Here is a 22,834-nt window from a genome sequence, read left to right as displayed (position 1 = left end):
TTAAATTAAAATGAACTCGATAACTTTTCTCCCCATTTACATGAGGATGTGACTAGCAGTTTGAAAGGATGTACTTGAATTATTATTATATATTATCATTATGTCAGTGGTCTAAAATGGTCATACAACGGTGCCGACAATATTACCGTTTATCGTAATAATTTCCGGGAAAATGTATCCAACAAAATTAATTATCGTGAGAGGCCTATACATGAAACACACACAAACAAACAAATCTACAGACTTACTCCAAACTATATTAATTAACACACTCTCACTCTCATATACTCTTTGACTCTATTTTGGCCTAGTAGAACAATAAGCAGCAGACTTTTACTTTTTATAATTTCTACTGGATCTTAGATCTGCGCATGCGCAATAGGGGTCGGGGATTGACCAACCGGCTCCCACTGCTCTGCTGTCTGTTAATGTTGTTAAGAGTGGTGGGGGGCGGATCGACAGCTTGAGCAGCTGTCAACTCAACATTGTAAATAACCAACCAAAAACGATCGCCGGTCAGGGGTGGATCTAGACAAATATTCATGGGGTGGCAAGAGGGTGGCAGGAGATTTTGAGGGGTGGCATCCCCTGGCAGAAGTATATGCTGATTTAATCACTATTATTTAACAACTCTTTGGATTGGGTTCTTTTATTTGGGGTTAAGTACATTGTCAAAAGCAGTTAGAAATGGATTTAACTTCTGTTAGACAGCCATATGCCATACATTTTTGTATACATTCACAGTAAATATTTATTCAGTATGATCAAGTCCTCAAATCATCTGAGGCCTGGTTCCCCCCCTGCGATCTTTGGCGCCCCCCCAAGGGGGGCACGCCCCCCAGGTTGGGAACCACTGGTCTAGGTAATATCCATCACCCATACAGAGCTTGTAAGTAAACTATTAAAATCACTGCGGAGGTCTGGATAATTGAGTTACCCTACGGGTAGTTTTAAAAGGCAGCCACATGTGTGAGATTGTGGTCTTCGCTCGAAGTCCGAGGTTTCGATGAACTGTATCTTAATAGTTTGTTCCATTAAATTGGAACCAGTGCAGAAGCGGAGGGAAAGCTGAAGGGTGCTCAGTTCAACTTCACCTACATACTTCTTCAGGTAGCGGGCAACTGCAGTCTGGGGTGGAGTCATCTCATCTGGAAACTGAAGGAGCTCCTTCACTGCTTTTCCAGTTGGTGTTTTCTGCTGTATAACATGATTCAGGGCATATTGTGGCATCTTGTTGCCACAATGGGACGCCAATACTCATGACCGGCGCCAGGCCCTCCCATTTGACATTCCTGCCCTCGCCCAATCCATGTAGTGTCTGGTCATTCCATGGCAGTGTGTCATCTAACTGCACACCATCATTTGCCATAGCCCCAATAATAATCTCAAGATCGATCTCTTGATGAACCATTTTATCGATCCCCTGTACCTCAGTTGAATAATGTGGCTCACTTCCAGTAAGATCTACAACTGGGGTTGAGGTTAACTGCATCTCTGCCTCCTCTTCCACTTTTCTTATTTGGGTACGAAGGTACAATCTAAGGATTCTTACTCTTCTTTCTTCATACAAGTTATCCACAGTGCTAGAACTGCTGACATGTAGCTGAGAAGATTCAATTTTGGTTGAATAATATGAGAGCTTTCTCTTTCTTTTTGAAAAACCATCTGGGAAAAACAAGTTTTCACCCATTTCTTTGATTTCCACTACTGTATTGTCCGTGCTGATGGCCAGGTGTCTTGTTCCTCCACCATTGATTGCCTTCACTTGTTTGTACCGTTTCTGCTTTCCATCAAATTCCATCCATCCAAGTTCAACCCGTCTCTCTTGCTTTTTAGCACTTGAATTTCCTGCCCATGGCTTTCTTTTTGCGGGTACTGGTGCCTCACCAGAGACCAATCTCTGTTGCAGCCTTGTGAACATTGTGTCTTTCCTGCTCTTTGTGTCAAGCGATGGATTGTTATGCCGGCAGAAGGCAACAGTAGCTATTCTATCTCCAGCTTTAGGGATGTACTTTGCCAGGTCAGCATCTGTCCTTACAGGTAATACTGATGCATCAATCTGGAGAAAAAAAAGACAAAAACAATCGTTGGGAGCATGATTATAATGAAATATTAATGTGCCAAAATAAATAATAGAATTATGAATGACTTGACTCTCAAAACCATTGAACCACATTAGTTCAAATTTACTTTCAATTGGGAATACTCTCCTAAAATTTTCAACATCTTATCAATTTTATTTGTATTGCCAAATTTCCAACAATCTGTTATTCATTCCCTGCTAAAATAATTTCATTGAAAAAGAAAATCCATTTTGATCACTGATACTAACCCTCACTGTGGCCAAAATGTGTGCTTTCTGGATTTAAAAAGATATTTATTGTCAGTTCTTTGACTTGTTCTTCACCTCATGGAAGGGTCATACGCAATTCATTCATTCAATGTAATTATTTTTGTTTTGGGGCAATTTATACAGTTAGTATATTCTGTATAATTAGTCATTTATTGAGAGCTATTTCAAGTTAATCCTGGTAGTCCCATCCCCTTGTTGTTATTTTTCCTAACTGCCTATGCCCAAGCCTTTCCAACTAATAATTGGAATAAAGATGATTGTCTGGATGTAGGCAACCAGTTAATTCACCATTGCTTAATCACTGGTGCTATTAATTTACAACTTCTTCTACGCAAAAAAATCTTTATTATTCCGCCGGGTTATTTTGCTCCTCTTCTGCTCCCACATTCCACATCGCAGAAACTCCGTTCAAACATCAAAACGTTCAGCTCGGTCGGGAATCGATGGCTATTACTTTTCTCATTCATAACTTTCATAATTCCTGAGATATATCCCATAATTCATCAAATTTTTAACATGGAAGTCAATGGAGAAACTCTTCAGACTTGAAAAATCTTCATGCGACTTCAACTGCTAACTGTTCATACTTTCACTTTGAAACCTCATTCCAACTTTTAAATGTTACACATTTTTCTGACATTATTCGTCTAACACAACTTTTAAATCTGATTCATACTTTTAGAGATATTAAACATTGTTCAGACCTTGGTAAAGAGGCCTTCTTCAGATTCTAGAGTGCGTGATGTAGGGATGGGTATCGTTAGGATGTTATCGATACCGATACCGGTACTGCTTATCGGTATCGGTATTTTTCGATACTCTGTAAGTTTAACTGGTTTATAAAGCATTCAATGAAAGGCCAAATTATTATAGGTGTAGGAGCTCACATTAATACACTGTCAGTGTTAATAAACTAAAAAAAGACAAGGCGATGTGCCTGCAAGACTTCACTCAGGTAAACACAGGGATGCAAACACACGTATGGGGAAAAAAAAGAGAACTATTCGAAGCAGAAAAAAAACAGCGTAATATACCATCTGACAAAGGCCTGTGCTATAATGCTTCAATTAACTGGCTATTCTTTATAATATACTCAGATCAATAGGAGACAGAGATGTTAAGTTATGAATCAAGGGTTTTTATTATTATTTACGGCAGGGGTGGGGAACCTTTTTCCTTTCAATTTTTACAACATCCTCCGAGGGTCGTACAAATGATTTAACTCAACCTCTGCTTAAAAAAACTAAAATCACAGCCCATTCATTTCTTTCATTATGTGCAAAGAAAAAGCAACCTGTTAATCCAGATATCTTACCATGACTCACGCATGCATGCACATGCACGGTTGTGGCAGAAATATATGGACACAAGATGTGTGCAAATGTATTTAGTATCCTATCCATGTGAACATGATTTAAGTGGGGGGGACCTAACTTCCTCTAGGGGGGTCCGGGGGCATGATCCCCCGGGAAGATTTTTTTTTAATATTGAAGTTAAAAGCATCAATCTGGGGCACTTAGAGAGCAAAATGAAGAGATCTATGGATACATCCCTCAACCAAGCCCCCAGGAAGCGCGCCCGGACTCAGATGAAAATATTTGTGGTGGCCAAACGGCGGTACTACACTTCCGTTTGGTTGCCAGGCCCGGAAACACTTTTTCCCATTGACTTACATGGGGAAAGAGTGGTCTGTAAATCGTTGGATATTTTTTTTTAAGCTAAATAAACTACCCAGTATGAACACTTGTATAGCCCTTATTAAAAACATTCGTTCCTCAAGTTGTAAAAATGTGCTAATAACGTTATTCTGAGAGTTACTTCCCTCTGCATTATGAACGCGCATCCAACCCACAGGACCGCGCCGCCCGGCACGTCCATGTTACGTGTTCAGCATGGTCCCGACCAATCAGAGCACACTGTGCTCACAGGGAGGGTGGGGGCTGGAGCTACAACGAGCCGTTAAAGGCAGAGAGTGAAATGCAGTGAATACAATACACGTAGTTTACAGAGATGCTGTATGAGAAACCAATGTGAGTTGCGTTTATCTTTACCCATGGATGCACAATAAGAACGGACCCATATCGTCTTACTGCCATCCCACGGAGCTGTAATAATGGATATATTGCACATGTTTGCTGTAATTCATTATTATACTACATAGCTGTATGATTAAATATTGTACCGTAAATGTTGTATTAAATAAAGTTAATATTACCGACGTTAGATTAACGTCCCTGTAGCTTCTTATTGCACTAAGAAGCTTATTGCACTTTATATATATATATATATATATATATATATATATATATATATATATATATATATATATATATATATATATATGTATATATATATATACACTAAACAAAAATATAAACGCAACATTTTTGTTTTTGCTCCCATTTTTCATGAGATGAACTCAAAGATCTAAAACATTTTCTATATACACAAAATAACCATTTCTCTCAAATATTGTCCACAAATCTGAAAAGATCTGTGATAGTGAGCACTTCTCCTTTGCCGAGATAATCCATCCCACCTCACAGGTGTGGCATATCAAGATGCTGATTAGACAGCATGATTATTGCACAGGTGTCCCTTAGGCTGGCCAAAATAAAATGCCACTCTGAAACGTGCATTTTTGCTTTATTGGGGGGTCTGGGGGGGTCCGTAAACCAGTCAGTATCTGGTGTGAGGGGTAGGGTTAGGGTAATGTTGTGAATAGAGTGGCCCATGGTGGTGGTGGGGTTATGGTATGGGCAGGCGTATGTTATGGACGACGAACACAGGCCACTCGATTCACAACATTACCCTAACCCTAACCCTAACCCTATTTAGGGGCAATGGATGTCCACTCGCGGGAGACGACAGACAGTGGTGCGGTTAGCCAAAGTGACAGACCTAATGTTAGACCAATTTACAGGCAATGGACGTCCACTCTCGGGAGAGAGACCTCCAGCATGTGTCCCTGAAATGGAGACTCTGTTTATTTCACTCATCCAGGACAGAGACCGGGGAAATCTCCTCTCTGTGGCCCCTCCAAGACCCCCAAAGGACGGACCACAGACCTCCAGCATGTGTCCCTGACATGGGCACCTCCATAACCTTGCACACCGTGAGTCCCCGGACTCCCGGACTTAAGCACTCCCCCACGGACTAAACCCAGATGTTCACACCCTACAGAACTTCATGCCCCTGGTTAACCTAAAGGGGGTGGATTTTGCGGTGCTTTACCGTCCGCACATCGGTATCCATATTCGGCCTTATTCACGGCACCACCACCCCTTCTGTGGAGGATATTCTCATGCTCCTGGTAACCCTTTAAATAGTCTGATACTATCAGGGCTCATCACCGCACTTTACAAGCCAGAAATAATGTTTAAATGGTCGGGAAAAGTGTTTTTAAACGTCTGGAAGAGAGTTGTAGCCTGTCATTTTGCAGGATATCATTTAACATGTAACCTCTCCTGGAAATGCACAGAATATGTCCATTTCCAGGAGAGATTCCATGTTAAATTATATCCTGCAAAATGACAGGCTATAACCCAGGAACAAGTGTTTGAAAGGCGGGGAAAAGTTGTTTAAAATAGTCGGAAAAGTGTTTTTAAACGTATGGAAGAGAGTTGTAGCCTGTCATTTTGCAGGATATAATTTAACATGGAACCTCTCCTGGAAATGCACAGAATATGTCCATTTCCAGGAGAGGTTACATGTTAAATTATTTCCTGCAAAATGACAGGCTAAAACACCCAGGGATACGTGTTTGAAAGGCAGGGAAAAGTTTTTTTAAATAGTCTGATACCTCCAGGGCGCATCACCGCATTTTACAAGCCGGGGAAGGTGTCTTAATCATTGGTACACATTGTTTAAATAGTCTGATACCTGGCACTGTATTTGCCCCTGGGAACCTTCAAGGTTATACTAATGTTTTTTATTTTTTTTATTGAATTATCACACCATTTTTACAAAAACAGTATACAAAATAAACATAATAACAACATGATTAACAGGGGCCTGGGGGCCATATTAGCCGTCTAACTTGTACAGTGCACCGGGGAAAAAAGGTTGAGTCCACGGCCCTTTTCCCCTCATCAGGAGTATCAATCGGTCCTGAAGAAGAGGTATCGCTGCTCTCCGCCCCTGAATCCTCTTCGGAGGTAGCTGACGGTGGTAGACCTCCTTCTGATGATGATGCTGCTGCAGCTGCTGCCGCCGCCCTGAACATGGAGCGGATCTTCAATGCCTCCTTTATTCCAGGCGTATTCGCGTAGAACCGGTCTGCAGTGCTTACGTCGTGGCACATAAACCTAGCCAGAATCGACCTGCTTTCTGGATCTTGGTGATGCTTGATATTGTCAGCCAGGGCAGTGCGCAAGATGGTGAAGGTGACGGCTGTTTCTAGCCCAGCATCAGCCCAAGCCCTCTTCAAGTGAGCGTTCAGGTTCTTGGAAGCCTGCTTCCCCGATGTGAAAAGGAAGAATTCACTCTGAGGACCCGACAAGCCCTCTTTTATCCCCATCCACCGCATGACCCAGCTAAACTCCTTTATTGTAAGCACCAGCTGTGCTTCACCAAATGTCTTGGCAGTCTTGTGATCCTGCACGTGGATGATGTAGCCCTCAGCAGTGCCCCTTCTGTCCGCCTCAAAGACCTCCGTGTTGGTCATGTTTGCGTACACACCCGGACGGTGGCCATACAGGAGGCTCCAATGGAGGGTTAGATAGCCATATAGCAGGTACTGGGTGATTGAGGTCGGATTGCTAGCCATCAGGTCAAGGAGATCAGGGATGCGCTTCTCAGCGGCCGCCATGGCGGCGAGAAGCTCCGCCTGGCTCGGCAGACGATCCAGCTTGTCCCTCTTCACCTTAAACTGGTGGAGAGTGACAGACTTTTTCAAATCGTTAATGTTGGCTTTCACCTCTCTGATGATGTGGGTCATATCAGACTGGGTGAGCCTGCACCCCCGGAGCTTTGATGCAGACAAGTACCTCAGGAAATGGTTCACAGTCTTCAGGAACAACAGCGATGTTGTGACTGTCCGGCCCGACTCTGAAATATACTTGCTCCAGCCACGGACCCTCTTTGTGTCTTTTAGAAACAGCCAGTCTGACAGCCGGTCAACACCATGGGCCATGAATACTATGAAGTTCTTTATCCGGCTGACATTGGACATACAATTCTCTTTCCGTTTTACTGTCGGTGCGAGACCCTCACAATGACCTCTGTATGTCTGAATGTACGTCTCCATGCTTTTAGGCAACGTGATTTCACGCATGGTATTCCGCAGTCCCTTCCCAGTGCACCATTGATTTTGGGAAGAGGGCCAGTCCTTAGCCAGATTAGCTTTCAGCTTATTGGAGACAGACGCACGGGTCTTCTGGCATACAGGGGTCTCACTACAGGAGGCTTCTACAGACCGCATGACAGTCTTCATCGGGGTCTTGCTTCCAGAGGCTTCTGGGGACCGCATGACAGTCTTCACCGGGGTCTTGCTTCCGGAGGCTTCTGGGGACCGCATGACAGTCTTCACCGGGGTCTCACTACCGGAGGCTTTGTCGGACCGCATGACAGTCTTCACCGGGGTCTTGCTTCCGGAGGCTTCTGGGGACCGCATCACAGACTTGAGGGGGGTCTCACTCGCAGAGGCTTCTATGGACCGCATGACAGTCTTCACCGGGGTCTTGAGAGGGGTATTGCTGCCGGAGGCTACTGAGTTCATGTCGGGGGTACTTGGGATTGCTACGCCCTTAAATCGTATACATTCTTCGTCTTCCTCAAGCAGAGCAGCAGTGGCATTCTGCTTCCTGGGTTTTAGACCCTGTTTTAGCCTGGAGCGCAGGGTCTTCACCTCATCAATGAGGGCATCCTTCTGAGCCCTCAATGCCACATTGTCCAGCCTCACCTGCATGCAGTCCTCTTCATCACACTCGGTATGTGGGGAGAAGGGTGGAGGGTGCACCGGGTATTCCTCCTCATTGTCTATATCCAATAATGTAGCCATTCCAATGATGGGATTAGTCTCTCGGAGGTCATGGAGCAACTGCATGGCCACACTATGCTTCAGCCTTGCCATGACCTGATGTGCCTCATCTCGGGAGAACTCAGGGTGGTCACGAGTTACATGACGGTGTAGTTTCTTCCCAGCATACGAACACCCTGTGATGGGACAGGGTTTGGTCCGAACATTTATTCTACCACTGGCCATTTTAAGAATGATGCCTCTTTCCTCCAGGTTCCGCACTGCATGTTTGTGCTTAAGGTGCTTATTCAAAGCCAGATAGCGGAGACTGCACACCGGGCATTCGGTCAACATCCTTCCAAAAACACACACAATGAATTCTATTTAAATGGTTATCTGTTTCTCCGTTTATATGCGTTAGCCAACTGGTGATTGCAACCATGGGTTCGATGCTTCAATGCAGGGAACACGGACCAAGGGGAGGACTTGGGTTACCACCTGGTTAAAATGGTCCCACCTCTGCACCAACGCGGGGCTGGTGATGGGTCCGATACATTGATTGTTTTTTGTTTCATGGTTCTGCCACGAGCTCACAAGACAGTTTTGGGTACAAAAACGTGGGGATAACAGTACCTCCGGGCGCTCCGTCCCGCTCCGGCTTTCGCCGCAGCGGGGGGAGGAGGCATTGAACCCCTCGCACCTGCCCCCGGAGGAGGCAGGGGAGTCAGGTACCCGGAGGCGCGCGGTGGACGGCCTTCCACACCGCACTGGAGTCAGAGTTCCGAGTTTTTCGAGCCAGGTCCCGGTGAAACGCAGTACGGAGCACCCGGCAGGAACCTCCAGCAGACCCCCCCGCGCGGTTCCCTCGTCCCTCGGAAGAGGCGGAGAGGTGGGTGTTTTTCATCTGCTGGCGGACTGCCGGGGAGAACGTGCTGCTCGGGAGCCAGGCTCAGAGTGGGGTGGGGAGAGAAGGTAGAAGCAGAGGCTGCAGAAACAGCCAGAGCCTTCCCCTCTAACACACCCCTCATTTGGTGCATTGAACCCCTCGCACCTGCCCCCGGAGGAGTCAGGTACCCGGAGGCGCACGGTGGACGGCCAGGGCAAGACCGCCACACCGCACTGGAGTCAGAGTTCCGAGTTTTTCGAGCCAGGTCCCGGTGAAACGCAGTACGGAGCACCCGGCAGGAACCTCCAGCAGACCCCCCCGCGCGGTTCCCTCGTCCCTCGGAAGAGGCGGAGAGGTGGGTGTTTTTCATCTGCTGGCGGACTGCCGGGGAGAACGTGCTGCTCGGGAGCCAGGCTCAGAGTTAGTGGCAGTGAGAGCCCGTGCACCTGCCTTTTACAGCAGGCACGCGCTGGTATCGGGGTAGGGAATGTTCCGGTATTTGGACAAAATTAACATGGGATCACTCCGGTCAATGTACGTACTTCGTCTCACTGGAATATTAATGGCCAGATTGAATACAACATAGACCCAAATTCTCCGGTCAATGACAGGAGAGTTTTGAAAGTGACAAAACACTGCGTTTTCCCCCTAAAAGTGACTTTTAATTGTGGTTTTTGCGTTTAAATGATGGGTCTTATCCAGGGGTGTCAAACTCATTTTAGCTCAGGGGCCACATGGAGGAAAATCTATTCCCAAGTGGGCCGGAGCGGTAAAATCATAGCATAATAACAAAAAAATGACGACAACTTCAGATTGTTTTCTTTGTTTAAGTTTAGTGAACTTTAGTGCAATAACAGTACAAGCACATTTAGACTTGGCGTATCAACAAAAAGCCATACAACAACATTAAGTCATATACTGGGAATGAACAAAATACAAAAACTCTTCTCAAATAACTAATTTGTCATTTTAACATATTAATCCTGTACTAACTCACCAAATGATTGAGACAAATTGAGGTAGAAACTTTTCAAGAGGGTTGAGTTACTTACTTCCTGCCTTGTAGGCTACATTACTTATTGATAAATAAAAGCTGTGCAATGCATGAACAATTTCAACAAACCTAACTTATGAACTGAAGTTACTGTCATTATTACAGTAAATCACACACTGTTCACTTTCTTTCAATCTGCACAGAAGACAATCATTTTTTAGATAACTATATCAGGGTGCAGTGTCTTATGCAGCATTTTAAGTTGGGTTACCCACTGTTGTTTTTGCTCCTGAAACCTGGCATCTTTTAGCTTTCACAAGTGCATCAATATCAGGGGTCAAAGCCTGAGTGGCAGCCAATTTCAGGATGTCATTTAAGTGCTTGTGCGTGAGCCTTGAGCGCAGATTTGTTTTATTGATGCTCATTACAGAGAAAACTTGCTCACAAATATACGTGGTTCCAAACATGCACAACACTTTTGCAGCAAGGGCTGTCAAGTTGGGGTAACCTGGCAAAAGATACTGATAAAATGTGTCTAAGCCAGCTGCAGCAAATTTCCCCTTCAAATCTGAGTCACACTGCAAGTCTATTATTTCAAGTTGAATGTTGACGGGCAGATCAGAGGCATTCGCGGTGAATGGCGAGCAGAAAACTTTGAAGTCTTTCTCCAGTTCACCAAAAATCTGAAAGCGTTGCTCAAACTCCCGCAATAGTCCTATTAGTTTATCTTTGAACCGCTTCATGTCTGCGACATGTTGGGTATCGCACACATTTTTCAGACAAGGAAAGTGCGCTGCATCACCTCCCGCGAGCTGCGTCTCCCACAATGACAACTTCAACTTGAACGCACATACGCTGTCATAATACTGCGTTACAACTTTGTTGCGCCCCTGCAGCATTGTGTTCAAGTTATTCAAGTGCTCTGTAACATCCACCATGAACGCAAGATCCTGCATCCATTCTTTGGACTTAAATTCTAACACTGGTCTGCCTTTTTGTTTCATGAATTGTTCAATTTCCTCTCGTAAATCAAAGAAACGCCTCAGCACAATGCCTCGGCTTAACCATCTTACCTCGGTGTGGTAAGGCAGGCCGTAGTTGTGGTCTTTATCTCTGAGAAGGTTGTCAAACTGACGGTGATTCAAGCCTCTTGATCGGATGAAATTAACAGTTTGGACGACCACCTTCATGACGTTATCCATCTTTAATGACTTGCAACACAATGCCTCCTGGTGCAAAATACAGTGAAAAGTCCAAAAATCACGTCCTCCATTTGCAGTCTGCACTTTTTCCCTGAATTTCGTCACAACACCTGCTTTTTTCCCGATCATTGAAGGCGCACCGTCTGTAGCCACGCTGACAGCGCGTGACCAGTCCACTCCGACTCTGTCCAGGGCACCCTCGAGTGTGTTGAAAATATCAGCCGCTGTCGTGGTATCCGTCATCGGCACCAACTCCACAAACTCCTCGGTTACGGTCAAAGTATCATCAACTCCGCGGATGAATATGGCCAGTTGCGCAACATCTGTAATGTCCGTGCTTTCATCAATTGCAACTGAAAACGCAATAAACGACTTAACTTTGCGCTTCAATTGGCTGTCCAAATCCTCCGAAAGATCAGAAATCCTGTGTGCAACTGTGTTTCTTGTCAGGCTGATATTTTCAAAAGCTTGACGCTTTTCAGGGCACACAATCTCTGCAGCTGTCAGCATGCATGTCTTCACAAATTCACCCTCGCTAAATGGTTTTGAAGCCACTGCAATTTCATTAGCAATAAGGTAGCTGGCTTTCACTGCAGCATCGCCGATTTCTCGGCTATGAGTAAACACAGACTGCTGTTTTTTCAGACCCGCCAGCAATTCCTTCACCTTTTCGCTTCTCTGTTTTCCTTTCAAGTTATCATATTTGTCGGCATGTTGAGTCTCATAGTGGCGACGAAGGTTATATTCTTTCAGCACTGAAACGTGCTGCGAACAAACCAAACACACGGGTTTCCCATTCACTTCCGTGAATAAATAGGAGGATGACCATTTTTCTTGGAAAACTCTGCACTCTGTGTCCACTTTTCTCTTTTTTGATAGCGACATTTTGGGGAGTGAGGAAGCCAAGCACGATAGACTGTAAACACAGGATTACTTCCTCAGCCCCGTTATACATAGTTTGCTCGCTTCACATAATTGCTATTGCGACACCCAGTGGACACATTTAGAACAGCAGTTTCTTTCATTGAAAAATTGCAGCTCTTTTTATTTTTTATACTTTCCAAAATCATCTCGCGGGCCGGAATAAACTTGTTCACGGGCCTGATCCGGCCCGCGGGCCGTACGTTTGACACCCCTGGTCTTATCATTCACAAGGGTCCCTGACATAATGCACATAGTCTGGAGCTCGCTGGGGTCCTGCATATGCTTTAATCAGGCGTTTTAACACTTTTCCCCACGAAAATGATTTTTAATCATTTTTTCGGGGCTATATAAATCAAATTCCGGTTAATGCAGAGCACAATTGTACCTTTTACTATTTTAATGTATTTGCATGATATATCTCTGGGCTATAGAAGCGACATATTTGGATGACTTTGTCAGTTTATGGAGCTTATCCCACAAATCCCGGAGGATCCGGGCCAAATTTGGGAGCTCATAGGCGGCCTGCCATAGGCCCCCACCCGTGGAAAGAAAACAAAATGAAAGAAAACGGTCAATTATATGTTAAAATAATCAAAAAATGAACTTTTGAAATTACAACGGAGAAGGGGCTCAGAAGAAGGGGCTCCGATGCTCAAGTGTTCGGCGCTTCGGGACGAAGCCCCGAACACTTTTCCCCTCCCCCGTTGCAATGTACAACAGAGAGGGGAATCCAGACTTCCCCTCCTCCGTTGAAAAAAAAACGTTAATTTTTTCCAAGCTACTGTCTGCACGAAATCGGAAACCCGGTTTTTGAGAGGACTCAGAAAAAAAACGGCTGTGTAACTTCATGGAGGAATACATCCGCTGTATGTGCACTCTGGCTCGGATACATTTTGTTGCCCGGAGACCCCCCAGCATGGTTCTTACCAAACTTTAAGTTTTTGAACTGGGCTCCGGAGGAAGGCAAGGGGAGTTGACAGGGGACTCAATCCGCCTCATGAGGCACTATTCTCGGATACATTTCAACACTTTTAGCCATTTTTGAAGGTTCTCCAAAAAATAACTCTGACTTTTTCAGAGTGTGGAGGAATGCAAGGGGAGTTGACAGGGGACTCGATCCGCCTCATGAGGCACTGATCTCGGATACATTTCAACACTTTTAGCCATTTTTGATGGTTCTCCAAAAAATAACTCTGACTTTTTCAGAGTGTGGAGGAATGCAAGGGGAGTTGACATGGGACTCGATCCGCCTCATGAGGCACTATTCTCGGATACATTTCAACACTTTTAGCCATTTTTGATGGTTCTCCAAAAAGTAAAGTGTTACTTTGTGAGTGTGGAGGAATGCGAGGGGAGTTGACAGGGGACTCTACCCGCCTAATGGGGCACTATTCTCGGATACATTTCAACACTTTTAGCCATTTTTGATGGTTCTCCAAAAAGTAAAGTGTTACTTTGTGAGTGTGGAGGAATGCGAGGGGAGTTGCCAGGGGACTCTACCCGCCTTATGGGGCACTATTCTCGGATACATTTCAACACTTTTAGCCATTTTTGATGGTTCTCCAAAAAGTAAAGTGTTACTTTGTGAGTGTGGAGGAATGCGAGGGGAGTTGACAGGGGACTCTACCCGCCTTATGGGGCACTATTCTCAGATACATTTTTTCATTTTCACCCATTTTTTATGGAACTCCAAAAAGACAAGTTAGTCTTTTTTTTCCCTTCCTCTTCTGATTTCTCACTGATTGAATGGCAAACGCGACGCACCATCGGAGGGCCTCCGCCGGCCCGGCCTCGTGCCGGTGCTCTGGCGGTCGGTTCCTCCGAACTGCGGGTTTGACTCTGATGGCCGGGAGGGACGAGGGAAACGTCGGGGGGGTCTGCTGGAAGCTCCTGCTGGAGTCTTGCGTTTCACCGGGACCTGGCTCGAAAGGCTCGAAACCCTGACTCCAGTGCGGTGTTGCGGCCATGCGTCTCCGGGTACCAGACTCCCCTGCCTCCTCCGTGTTGCGTGGGCTGCGTGGGGGTAACCCTGCGTGTCTCTTACCTCCCTAGCCGACCGATATGAAGCGTTTCCAAGACGAACCGTCTGACTCAGGGGTCCCACCACGGGTTCCGTAGCGGGGTGGAAGTTCCACCTCCCCACTTCGCCGCGGAATGCAAGACAAACACCTGTTTCTCTCATCCTCCACTGTGGCATAGCGGCCTTAGTCGGCTGCGGCATTCAGCAATTGGCCTTGCTCTGGGCACAGGACCCTACTTCATCAAACTACCTGTTTGATCCTGCGTAACAACCACATATATGCTTGTCTGCAAAGACATTGATCGAATGGCAAACGTGACCCGCCATCGGAAGGCCTCCGCCGGCCCGGCCTCGTGCCGGTGCTCTGGCGGTCGGTTCATCCAAACTGCGGGTTTGACTCTGCTCCTGGGGCTGACAAAGTCAGCGGCGAATGCCGGAGCGCATATATGCTTGTCTGCAAAGAGGGACATGCCTGGTCCCGCCCAGGTGTTCTTCTACGGCTAGTGTCCAGCCAGCTGCGGTATCAGCAAATTTGACCCTCCATCGGAGGGCCTCCTCCCCGGGTCCAGCTTCCGGTGCTTGGCGGTCGGTTCATCCAAACTGCGGGTTTGACTCTGCTCCTGGGGCTGACAAAGTCAGCGGCGAATGCCGGAGCGCATATATGCTTGTCTGCAAAGAGGGACATGCCTGGTCCCGCCCGGGTGTTCTTCTACGGCTAGTGTCCAGCCAGCTGCGGTATCAGCAAATTTGACCCGCCATCGGAGGGCCTCCTCCCCGGGTCCAGCTTCCGGTGCTTGGCGGTCGGTTCATCCAAACTGCGGGTGCTCCTGGAGCGGACAAAGATATGTGTATTTGCCTGAAGGATGGAAATAAACAAAGAATGATATTTTACAGGACATGACGGATATGTGTTTTTTCCAGGCTTTTTGGAAATAAACCAAATGTGATATTGCAGGGCATTACGTAGCTCATTTTACCCATGTGATGATGTGCAGTACATTACTGAGCTCATTTAACGATCTGGTGTACCAGGCGAAGTGGGATGCTGCCATGTCCCAACTGGTCTCCAGAGGAATATAAGGAGAGTTGACAGGGGACTCTGCCCAGTGCTCATGAACCAAATGAGGGGTGTGTTAGAGGGGAAGGCTCTGGCTGATTCTGCAGCCTCTGCTTCTACCTTCTCTCCCCACCCCAATACCAGCGCGTGCCTGCTGTAAAAGGCAGGTGCACGGGCTCTCACTGCCACTAACTCTGAGCCTGGCTCCCGAGCAGCACGTTCTCCCCGGCAGTCCGCCAGCAGATGAAAAACACCCACCTCTCCGCCTCTTCCGAGGGACGAGGGAACCGCGCGGGGGGGTCTGCTGGAGGTTCCTGCCGGGTGCTCCGTACTGCGTTTCACCGGGACCTGGCTCGAAAAACTCGGAACTCTGACTCCAGTGCGGTGTGGCGGTCTCGCCCTGGCCGTCCACCGTGTGCCTCCGGGTACCTGACTCCTCCGGGGGCAGGTGCGAGGGGTTCAATGCACCAAATGAGGGGTGTGTTAGAGGGGAAGGCTCTGGCTGTTTCTGCAGCCTCTGCTTCTACCTTCTCTCCCCACCCCGATACCAGCGCGTGCCTGCTGTAAAAGGCAGGTGCACGGGCTCTCACTGCCACTAACTCTGAGCCTGGCTCCCGAGCAGCACGTTCTCCCCGGCAGTCCGCCAGCAGATGAAAAACACCCACCTCTCCGCCTCTTCCGAGGGACGAGGGAACCGCACGGGGGGGTCTGCTGGAGGTTCCTGCCGGGTGCTCCGTACTGCGTTTCACCGGGAACTGGCTTGAAAAACTCGGAACTCTGACTCCAGTGCGGTGTGGCGGTCTCGCCCTGGCCGTCCACCGTGCGCCTCCGGGTACCTGACTCCTCCGGGGACAGGTGCGAGGGATTCAATGCACCAAATGAGGGGTGTGTTAGAGGGGAAGGCTCTGGCTGTTTCTGCAGCCTCTGCTTCTACCTTCTCTCCCCACCCCGATACCAGCGCGTGCCTGCTGTAAAAGGCAGGTGCACGGGCTCTCACTGCCACTAACTCTGAGCCTGGCTCCCGAGCAGCACGTTCTCCCCGGCAGTCCGCCAGCAGATGAAAAACACCCACCTCTCCGCCTCTTCCGAGGGACGAGGGAACCGCGCGGGGGGGTCTGCTGGAGGTTCCTGCCGGGTGCTCCGTACTGCGTTTCACCGGGACCTGGCTCGAAAAACTCGGAACTCTGACTCCAGTGCGGTGTGGCGGTCTCGCCCTGGCCGTCCACCGTGCGCCTCAGGGTACCTGACTCCTCCGGGGGCATTTGCGAGGGGTTCAATGCACCAAATGAGGGGTGTGTTAGAGGGGAAGGCTCTGGCTGTTTCTGCAGCCTCTGCTTCTACCTTCTCTCCGCACCCCGATACCAGCGCGTGCCTGCTGTAAAAGGCAGGTGCACGGGCTCTCACTGCCACTAACTCTGAGCCTGGCTCCCGAGCAGCACGTTCTCCCCGGCAGTCCGCCAGCAGATGAAAAACACCCACCTCTCCGCCTCTTCCGAGGGACGAGGGAACTGCGCGGGGGGGTCTGCTGGAGGTTCCTGCCGGGTGCTCCGTACTGCGTTTCACCGGGACCTGGCTCGAAAAACTCGGAACTCTGACTCCAGTGCGGTGTGGCGGTCTCGCCCTGGCCGTCCACCGTGCGCCTCCGGGTACCTGACTCCCCTGCCTCCTCCGGGGGCAGGTGCGAGGGGTTCAATGCCTCCTCCCCCCGCTGCGGCGAAAGCCGGAGCGGGATGGAGCGCCCGGAGGTACTGTTATCCCCACGTTTTTGTACCCAAAACTGTCTTGTGAGCTCGTGGCAGAACCATGATACAAAAAACAATCAATGTATCGGACCCATCACCAGCCCCGCGTCGGTGCGGAGGTGGGACCATTTTAATCAGGTGGTAACCCAAGTCCTCCCCTTGGTCCGTGTTCTCTGCATTGAAGCATCGGACCCATGGTTGCAATCACCAGTTGGCTAACGAATATACACGGAGAAACAGAAAACCATTTAAATAGAATTCATTGTGTGTGTTTTGGGAAGGATGTTGACCGAATGCCCGGTGTGCAGTCTCCGCTATCTGGCTTTGAATAAGCACCTTAAGCACAAACATGCAGTGCGGAACCTGGAGGAAAGAGGCATCATTCTTAAAATGGCCAGTGGTAGAATAAATGTTCGGACCAAACCCTGTCCCATCACAGGGTGTTCGTATGCTGGGAAGAAACTACACCGTCATGTAACTCGTGACCACCCTGAGTTCTCCCGAGATGAGGCACATCAGGTCATCAGGACTAATCCCATCATTGGAATGGCTACATTATTGGATATAGACAATGAGGAGGAATACCCGGTGCACCCTCCACCCTTCTCCCCACATACCGAGTGTGACGAAGAGGACTGCATGCAGGTGAGGCTGGACAATGTGGCATTGAGGGCTCAGAAGGATGCCCTCATTGATGAGGTGAAGACCCTGCGCTCCAGGCTAAAACAGGGTCTAAAACCCAGGAAGCAGAATGCCACTGCTACTCTGCTTGAGGAAGACGAAGAATGTATACGATTTAAGGGCGTAGCAATCTCAAGTACCCCCGGCATGAACACAGTAGCCTCCGGCAGCAATACCCCTCTCAAGACCCCGGTGAAGACTGTCATGCGGTCCATAGAAACCTCTGCGAGTGAGACCCCTCTCAAGTCTGTGATGCGGTCCCCAGAAGCCTCCGGAAGCAAGACCCCGGTGAAGACTGTCATGCGGTCCCCAGAATCCTCCGGAAGCAAGACCCCGGTGAAGACTGTCATGCGGTCCGACAAAGCCTCCGGTAGTGAGACCCCGGTGAAGACTGTCATGCGGTCCCCAGAAGCCTCCGGTAGTGAGACCCCGGTGAAGACTGTCATGCGGTCCCCAGAAGCCTCTGGAAGCAAGACCCCGGTGAAGACTGTCATGCGGTCCCCAGAAGCCTCCGGAAGCAAGAGCCCGGTGAAGACTGTCATGCGGTCCCCAGAATCCTCCGGAAGCAAGACCCCGGTGAAGACTGTCATGCGGTCCGACAAAGCCTCCGGTAGTGAGACCCCGGTGAAGACTGTCATGCGGTCCCCAGAAGCCTCCGGTAGTGAGACCCCGGTGAAGACTGTCATGCGGTCCCCAGAAGCCTCCGGAAGCAAAACCCCGGTGAAGACTGTCATGCGGTCCATAGAAGCCTCTGCGAGTGAGACCCCTCTCAAGTCTGTGATGCGGTCCCCAGAAGCCTCCGGAAGCAAGACCCCGGTGAAGACTGTCATGCGGTCTGTAGAAGCCTCCTGTAGTGAGACCCCTGTATGCCAGAAGACCCGTGCGTCTGTCTCCAATAAGCTGAAAGCTAATCTGGCTAAGGACTGGCCCTCTCCCCAAAATCAATGGTCCACTGGGAAGGGACTGCGGAATACCATGCGTGAAATCACGTTGCCTAAAAGCATGGAGACGTACATTCAGACATACAGAGGTCATTGTGAGGGTCTCGCACCGACAGTAAAACGGAAAGAGAATTGTATGTCCAATGTCAGTCGGATAAAGAACTTCATAGTATTCATGGCCCATGGTGTTGACCGGCTGTCAGACTGGCTGTTTCTAAAAGACACAAAGAGGGTCCGTGGCTGGAGCAAGTATATTTCAGAGTCGGGCCGGACAGTCACAACATCGATGTTGTTCCTGAAGACTGTGAACCATTTCCTGAGGTACTTGTCTGCATCAAAGCTCCGGGGGTGCAGGCTCACCCAGTCTGATATGACCCACATCATCAGAGAGGTGAAAGCCAACATTAACGATTTGAAAAAGTCTGTCACTCTCCACCAGTTTAAGGTGAAGAGGGACAAGCTGGATCGTCTGCCGAGCCAGGCGGAGCTTCTCGCCGCCATGGCGGCCGCTGAGAAGCGCATCCCTGATCTCCTTGACCTGATGGCTAGCAATCCGACCTCAATCACCCAGTACCTGCTATATGGCTATCTAACCCTCCATTGGAGCCTCCTGTATGGCCACCGTCCGGGTGTGTACGCAAACATGACCAACACGGAGGTCTTTGAGGCGGACAGAAGGGGCACTGCTGAGGGCTACATCATCCACGTGCAGGATCACAAGACTGCCAAGACATTTGGTGAAGCACAGCTGGTGCTTACAATAAAGGAGTTTAGCTGGGTCATGCGGTGGATGGGGATAAAAGAGGGCTTGTCGGGTCCTCAGAGTGAATTCTTCCTTTTCACATCGGGGAAGCAGGCTTCCAAGAACCTGAACGCTCACTTGAAGAGGGCTTGAGCTGATGCTGGGCTAGAAACAGCCGTCACCTTCACCATCTTGCGCACTGCCCTGGCTGACAATATCAAGCATCACCAAGATCCAGAAAGCAGGTCGATTCTGGCTAGGTTTATGTGCCACGACGTAAGCACTGCAGACCGGTTCTACGCGAATACGCCTGGAATAAAGGAGGCATTGAAGATCCGCTCCATGTTCAGGGCGGCGGCAGCAGCTGCAGCAGCATCATCATCATCATCAGAAGGAGGTCTACCACCGTCAGCTACCTCCGAAGAGGACTCAGGGGCGGAGAGCAGCGATACCTCTTCTTCAGGACCGATTGATACTCCTGATGAGGGGAAAGGGGCCGTGGACTCTTTTTTCCCCGGTGAACTATACAAGTTAGACGGCTAATATGGCCCCCAGGCCCCTGTTAATCATGTTGTAATCATGTTGTTATTATGTTTATTTTGTATACTGTTTTTGTAAAAATGGTGTGATAATTCAATAAAAAAAATAAAAAAACATTAGTATAACCTTGAATGTTCCCAGGGGCAAATACAGTGCCAGGTATCAGACTATTTAAACAATGTGTACCAATGATTAAGACACCTTCCCTGGCTTGTAAAATGCGGTGATGCGCCCTGGACGTATCAGACTATTTTAAACAACTTTTCCCTGCCTTTCAAACACGTATCCCTGGGTGTTTTAGCCTGTCATTTTGCAGGATATAATTTAACATGTAACCTCTCCTGGAAATGGACATATTCTGTGCATTTCCAGGAGAGGTTCCATGTTAAATGATATCCTGCAAAATGACAGGCTACAACTCTCTTCCATACGTTTAAAAACACTTTTCCGACTATTTTAAACAACTTTTCCCCGCCTTTCAAACACTTGTTCCTGGGTTATAGCCTGTCATTTTGCAGGATATCATTTAACATGGAATCTCTCCTGGAAATGGACATATTCTGTGCATTTCCAGGAGATGTTCAATGTTAAATGATATCCTGCAAAATGACAGGCTACAACTCTCTTCCATGTGTTTAAAAACACTTTTCCCGACCATTTAAACATTATTTCTGGCTTGTAAAGTGCGGTGATGAGCCCTGACAGTATCAGGCTATTTAAAGGGTTACCAGGAGCATGAGAATATCCTCCAAAGAAGGGGTGGTAGTGTCATGAATAAGGCCGAATATGTATGCCGATGTGCGGACGGTAAAGCACCGCAAAATCCACCCCCTTTAGGGTAACCAGGGGCATGAAGTTCTGTAGGGTGTGAACATCTGGGTTTAGTCCGTGGGGGAGTGCTTAAGTCCGGGGGCCCGGGGTCTCACGGTGCACGAGGTTATGGAAGTGCCACTGTTGCCGGAGGTCCTTAGTCCGTCCTTTGGGGCTCTTTCAGGGGCTACAGAGAGGTGGTTTTCCCGGTCCCTCTCCTGGAGGTATGAAATAACCTGAGCTCCATGTGAGGGAGAGAGGCTGGAGGTCATTATGCCGTCCTTTGGGGCTCTGTGAGGTGCCCAAGAGAGGTGCTTTTCCCGGTCTATTTTAATGTAAGTCTGACATGAGCAGAGTGTGCATGTGAGGGAGCCATGCTGGAGCTGCTTAGTCCGTCCTTTGGTGGTCTGTGAGGGACTAAAGAGAGGTGTTTTCCCCAGTCTATTTGATGGAAGTCTGACATGAGCAGAGTGTGCATGCTTTGAAACTAATCCACCCACGCTTAGCATACTATTTTAGGGTATAATTTTTTCCACATTTAAAAACCGCTTTCTGCCCTGGAAATCATTTCTAATTTCTAATCTAGAGCATTACGTAGCTCATTTTACCCATGTGATGTTTTGCAGTACATTACTGAGCTCATTTAACGATCTGGTGTACCAGGCGAAGTGGGATGCTGCCATGTCCCAACTGGTTTCCTGAGGAATATAAGGAGAGTTGACAGGGGACTCTGCCCAGTGCTCATGAACCAAATGAGGGGTGTGTTAGAGGGGAAGGCTCTGGCTGTTTCTGCAGCCTCTGCTTCTACCTTCTCTCCCCACCCCGATACCAGCGCGTGCCTGCTGTAAAAGGCAGGTGCACGGGCTCTCACTGCCACTAGCTCTGAGTCTGGCTCCCGAGCAGCACGTTCTCCCCGGCAGTCCACCAGCAGATGAAAAACACCCACCTCTCCGCCTCTTCCGAGGGACGAGGGAACCGCGCGGGGGGGTCTGCTGGAGGTTCCTGCCGGGTGCTCCGTACTGCGTTTCACCGGTACCTGGCTCGAAAAACTCGGAACTCTGACTCCAGTGCGGTGTGGCAGTCTCGCCCTGGCCGTCCACCGTGCGCCTCCGGGTACCTGACTCCTCCGGGGGCAGGTGCGAGGGGTTCAATGCACCAAATGAGGGGTGTGTTAGAGGGGAAGGCTCTGGCTGTTTCTGCGGCCTCAGCTTCTACCTTCTCTCCCAACCCCGATACCAGCGCGTGCCTGCTGTAAAAGGCAGGTGCACGGGCTCTCACTGCCACTAACTCTGAGCCTGGCTCCCGAGCAGCACGTTCTCCCCGGCAGTCCGCCAGCAGATGAAAAACACCCACCTCTCCGCCTCTTCCAAGGGACGAGGGAACCACGCGGGGGGGTCTGCTGGAGGTTCCTGCCGGGTGCTCCGTACTGCGTTTCACCGGGACCTGGCTCGAAAAACTCGGAACTCTGACTCCAGTGCGGTGTGGCGGTCTCGCCCTGGCTGTCCACCGTGCGCCTCCGGGTACCTGACTCCTCCGGGGGCAGGTGCGAGGGGTTCAATGCACCAAATGAGGGGTTTGTTAGAGGGGAAGGCTCTGGCTGTTTCTAAAGCCTCTGCTTCTACCTTCTCTCCCCACCCCGATACCAGCGCGTGCCTGCTGTAAAAGGCAGGTGCACGGGCTCTCACTGCCACTAACTCTGAGCCTGGCTCCCGAGCAGCACGTTCTCCCCGGCAGTCCGCCAGCAGATGAAAAACACCCACCTCTCCGCCTCTTCCGAGGGACGAGGGAACCACGTGGGGGGGTCTGCTGGAGGTTCCTGCCTTGTGCTCTGTACTGCGTTTCACCGGGACCTGGCTCGAAAAACTCGGAACTCTGACTACAGTGCGGTGTGGCGGTCTCGCCCTGGCCGTCCACCGTGCGCCTCCGGGTACCTGACTCCTCCGGGGGCAGGTGCGAGGGGTTCAATGCACCAAATGAGGGGTG

The sequence above is a fragment of the Notothenia rossii genome (assembly GCF_949606895.1).
Source record: "Notothenia rossii genome assembly, chromosome: 1".
NCBI classification, from domain to species: Eukaryota; Metazoa; Chordata; class Actinopteri; order Perciformes; family Nototheniidae; genus Notothenia; species Notothenia rossii.
The sequence above is the reverse complement of the archived record's forward strand: the minus strand, read 5'-3'. Positions refer to the sequence as shown.